Genomic DNA, 5,361 nt, shown 5'->3' on the forward strand with positions numbered 1-5,361 from the left:
AACAGACAGACATGGGTTGGATTTTCACAAAGGGCCACTGAGACAATAAAAATTACATGGAAATCAGAAAGACCAGTATGGGTTCCTCAGTGGCCCTTGACTAAAGAAAAGACACAAGTAGCCCATGATCTGGTCAAACAACAATTAGCGGAAGGACATATACAACCTTCTGTATCTCCCCATAATACTCCCATTTTTGTCATCAAAAAGAAATCTGGTAAATGGAGATTACTGCAAGATTTAAGAGCCATTAACAATGAAATGGTCATTATGGGACCTGCTCAATCGGGGATTCCTCAATTGTCTGCTTTGCCAAAAACTTGGTATGTTTTAGTTATAGATATTAAAGATTGTTTTTTTTCAATTCCAATTCATCCTGAGGATAGTCCACGTTTTGCATTTACTATCCCTGCACTAAATCATGAAGGTCCTGATCAGAGATATGAATGGAAAGTACTCCCTCAAGGGATGGCTAACAGCCCAACTATGTGTCAAATTTATGTTAACAAAGTAATCCAGCCACTTAGAAATCAAAATCCTGAACTACAAATATTTCACTATATGGATGATGTGTTATTGGCACACAAAGCTAAAAACACATTGCTAGAATGTTATGCCACACTTACAAACTTATTAAAAAATTATAATCTAGAGATAGCAATAGATAAAGTGCAATTAAATTTTCCAATTAATTATTTAGGAGTTCTATTATCCTCAACCATGGTCCGTCCACCAAAAATTCAAATACGAGTAGATCAACTCAAATCACTTAATGACTTTCAAAAGTTATTAGGAGACATAAATTGGATAAGGCCTTATCTAGGTATTCCAACAGGAGAATTGGGACCTTTATTTGATATCCTAAAAGGTCCATCAGATCCAAATTCACCCCGAATGTTAACGCCTGAAGCAAGAAAGGCATTAAAAATCATTGAAACATATATGGAAAATATGCATTTGGATAGAATTGATATAAGTTTGCCTTTATTATTTATTGTATTACCAACAAAAAATATTCCTACAGGAGTATTTTGGCAAGAAGGTCCATTATTATGGATACATTTATCTTATTCTCCTAACACTATTCTTACTAGATATCCTGAGGCTGTAGGACAATTAATACTCAAAGGAATAAAAACAGCAAAGGCAGTGTTTGGAATTTCTCCCCATAAAATTATTACTCCATATACTATGAATCAAATTGATGAATTAGCTAATGAGTTAAATACTTGGGCAATAATAATGTGCAAATCTAATGTTTCATTTGATAACCACTTACCATCTAATCCTTTATTGTCTTTTTGGTCATTGCATCCTGTAATTTTTCCAAAAATGACAAGAAAAACACCTATCATGAATGCTCTAAATATATTCACTGATGGGTCAAATAATGGTACAGCAGCAATAGTTACACCTGATCAAACTTTTACATTTTTAGTACCCAAACAATCAGCTCAAAAGGTAGAGCTTAATGCAGTATTACAAACTTTTGTGATGTTTAAAGATTCTGTATTTAATTTATTTTCTGATAGCCAGTATATAGTTAATGCTATAGTATCCCTTGAAGATGCTGGTAGAATTTCCCCTTCTTCTACTGTTTTCTCTTTGTTTTCCACTATACAAAGTTTAATCTGGGACAGAAAAGATCCATTCTTTATAGGACATATCAGGGCACATACAGGATTGCCTGGAGCCCTTAGTTTAGGCAATGATTTAGCAGATAAAACTACACGTGACATACATATTTTCTCTGTACTAGAAGAAGCTATAAATTTTCATGAAAGATTCCATGTCAATGCTAATACTTTACAAAAGCGTTTTAAAATAACTAAGGAACAAGCTAGACAAATAATAAAACAATGTCAAAATTGTGTGACCTTTTTACCACAAGTTAATCTTGGAGTCAATCCTAGAGGATTGATGCCTAACCATATTTGGCAGATGGACGTCACACACTTGCCAGAATTTGGAAAATTAAAATATTTGCATGTTACAATTGATACTTCTTCTGGATTTTTGATGGGCTCCCTTCATGCCGGCGAAAAAACTAAAGATGTTATAGCTCATTGCTTACAAAATTTTGCCACTGTGGGCATTCCAAAACAGTTAAAAACAGATAATGCCCCTGGTTATACGTCTACTTCTTTTAAACAATTTTGCTCATCATTTGGCATTACTCATATAACAGGAATCCCATACAATCCACAGGGTCAAGGCATAGTTGAAAGAGCTCATCAAACTATTAAAATGTACTTATTAAAGCAAAAAGATGGAATTGGGAAGGGGTATATATTCCCCAAAGATAAACTTAAAATAACGCTTTTTACTCTAAACTTTTTAAATTTGGATTCATCAGGACTTAGTGCTGCAGAAAGGCATATGTGTCCAAAAAATGTACATAAGCCCAAGGTACTTTGGAAAGATATTCTAACAGGACAATGGAAAGGTCCTGACCCAGTAATTGTCTGGAATCGGGGGTCTGTTTGTGTGTTTCCACAGGAAGAACAGCAGCCGATTTGGATTCCAGAGAGATTAACCAAGGTTCTGACCCAGAACAGCAGCCGATTTGGATTTCAGAGAGATTAACCAAGGTTCTGACCCAGTGATTGTCTGGAGTCAGGGGCCTGTTTGTGTGTTTCCACAGGGAGAACAGCAGCTGATTTGGATTCCGGAGAGATTAACTAAAATCCTGACCCAGTGATTGTCTGGAGTCGGGGGTCTGTTTTTGTGTTTCCACAGAGAGAACAGCAGCCGATTTGGATTCCAGAGAGATTAACTAAAGCGATTTCTACAGACCAAAACGAAGATGATTTAGCTCAAATCCATAATAGCTGATATCCAAAACTCCAATTTGGCTATCCTTACATCTGCGACAGAACCAGGATGCTTTTTTCAATATCTATTTTATTATTGCCCTTTCCCATATCATGAAGTTCTATTTTATTTTTTTGAGCTCATACAGACCTAGGTTAATGTTTTGCTGATCAGTTCTATTTTTTTTTTTTTTTGACTATAGAGTTTTTAAACATTGCAATAGAGATTTTACCTGTAAAAAGTTATAAGGCCTTTACTATTGTGTTATGTGTTGTATGTATTATATTATGTGTGCACACTTGTGTTTTGTGTTATATGTTTGAATGTACGTATGTCCAATGTACATATTTCTATATATCATATATGATGAGCGCTCATGAAAAGATGGATCCAAATATTTTTTTTTTATTCACGTGATTTAAATGGTTTAATTTAAATTGGGTAAATAACTGTTAAGAATTGTTTTAATATGTAAACAAAAAAGGAGGTTAACAGATCTGTTTGTTTACTCTCACCTTTCGTTTTCATTATATTTAATAATTCTCTTCACTATAATGTAAATTGTTAAGAAAATTGTTTTCTTTTAGTGCCTTCTGGAATGTTACCTAATTTTTTCTTTAGCCATTATTGCCAGAATTTCTATCTTCATCCCAGTGCCGATGAAGATAATATAAATTGTTAAGAAAATTGTTTTCTTTTAAGAAAATTGTTTTCTTTTAGTGCCTTCTGGAATGTTACCTAATTTTTTCTTTAGCCATTATTGCCAGAATTTCTATCTTCATCCCAGTGCCGATGAAGATAATATAAATTGTTAAGAAAATTGTTTTCTTTTAGTGTCTTCTGGAATGTTACCTAATTTTTTCTTTAGTCATTATTGCCAGAATTCCTATCTTCATCCCTGTGCCGGTGAAGACAAAGATAAAACTAATCTACAGTTTCTGCAATAGCCATCACTGAACTGCTTACAGAACTTACACTGAACTGCTTACAGAACTATGTGTCACTTGTATGCATTGTGAACTATCTGTTGGTGCAGCGACTTGTGTAGTGTTGGGATATTTTTGCTGATGATATCATCGGTGGTACAATTTTCCCAAAAGGAGCCGTCAATTGACTTGGTATATCTTCCTCCCTTCTGCTTGTCATGATCATTCAGCTAAAATTTGGGGGTCAACAGAGGTGAGGCAAAGAACCTCACACCCCCCCCCCCCGCTGAGACCTCTCCACAGGTGTGGCTGTACTGGACCGGTAGTCAATGACGGGTAAGATCCAATTACAATGGTACCAACCTAAGACAGGAGGCTGACGCCCTGAGGTCAGCTCATCTGAAGACGGGTAAGGACCATATGTATTGGACAACCTAAGGCAGGCACGGTCCATAAGCCACATGCTTGTTGTTTAAACAGAGAGGGGGAGATGTTGAGAGCCACAGCCAAAGGGGCCCCAGCAAACTTCCAGCTGCCAGCAAGCTTCAGACTGCCCCAGCAACATCTAGCTGATTGGCTCCTCTGCGGTGATGTTCATTGGGCTGTTTCCCTGCCCTTCAGACTGCCAGCTGATGATTGGCTCACAGCTGCCCCAGCAACATCTAGCTGATTGGCTCCTCCACGGAGCTGCTCATTGGGTGACTTCTTTGGCTCTGCCCACGCAACCCAGCCAATCGGCCTCAAGAGGAGGAGGATTGTGGGAGGAAAAGGCTGGTGTGGGAGAGAGAGGCTTGTGGAAGCCGGTGGTGGCAGTTGGGCTCTGAGGGTTTTTCCCTGGAGCTGTTTTGTTTGGCGTTTGTAGTTCTAAAAATAAAGTTAGTTTCTTTTTGACAAGTGGCTCCTGATTTGTGCCAAGCCAGACTTCGGCACCTCTGCTCAGGCTTGGCCCAGGACCGACTCTGCCCACAGGCAAGACACTCTCCAGAGCTCATTCCCAGCCCAGGTCTAGCTGGAGCATCTTCAGCAGAGCCAGGGAAAGGTTAGGAATGTTCCATTCCTCTACTGTCTGAGCCCTGCTGGAGCTCAGGCTTGGCCCAGGACCACCACCACCCTCATGCAGTCCCCTGCTGCTCATAAATAGCCCATATTTTCCTTGCTGACCTGCACAAGAGCCCAGGCAAGGGGAGGCTGAGCTCCATCCTGACAGCTGCAGACCACCACCAGAGCTCCAGCTCTGCCCAGATCCAACTCAACAACATGGTAGGAGGCAGAGGCAGAGCCTAGGGTAGCCCAAGTCCATCAAGTCACCTTCAGACTGGTACCTGAGCTCAGGCTCCTCCCAGAAATGACTGTCCACTGTCAGACAGTCACCAAAGTTCAGCCCCAGTCCAGATCTCCCTCTGACAGGCAAGCAAACCTCCCCCAAGTTAGGCCTTGGACCAATGCCACAAGCAGGCCCCAAGCAGCCCTAAGGCCAGACACAGGACCGTCTCTGCCCACAGGCAGAGCTCAAACATGCCCAAGATTGGCCTTGTTGACCTGCGCAGGATCCTGTGCAAGGGGAGGCCCAGTTCTATCCCACCACCTGCAGAATCCCACCAGAGCTCCAGCTCTAACCAGA

At 39.8% G+C, this 5,361-nt stretch overlaps 1 long non-coding RNA gene across 1 annotated transcript; it reads left to right on the forward strand.

Moving 5' to 3' along the window:
- The first annotated feature begins 1,216 nt into the window (after positions 1-1,216).
- On the forward strand, positions 1,217-4,634 carry LOC144374061 (uncharacterized). The gene is made up of 2 exons (XR_013433585.1): positions 1,217-2,541; positions 2,592-4,634. It is a non-coding gene; the product is annotated as an uncharacterized LOC144374061 (long non-coding RNA).
- Positions 4,635-5,361: the final 727 nt, after the last annotated feature.

The sequence above is a fragment of the Ictidomys tridecemlineatus genome, unplaced genomic scaffold (genome assembly GCF_052094955.1).
Source record: "Ictidomys tridecemlineatus isolate mIctTri1 unplaced genomic scaffold, mIctTri1.hap1 Scaffold_57, whole genome shotgun sequence".
Lineage (NCBI taxonomy): Eukaryota > Metazoa > Chordata > Mammalia > Rodentia > Sciuridae > Ictidomys > Ictidomys tridecemlineatus.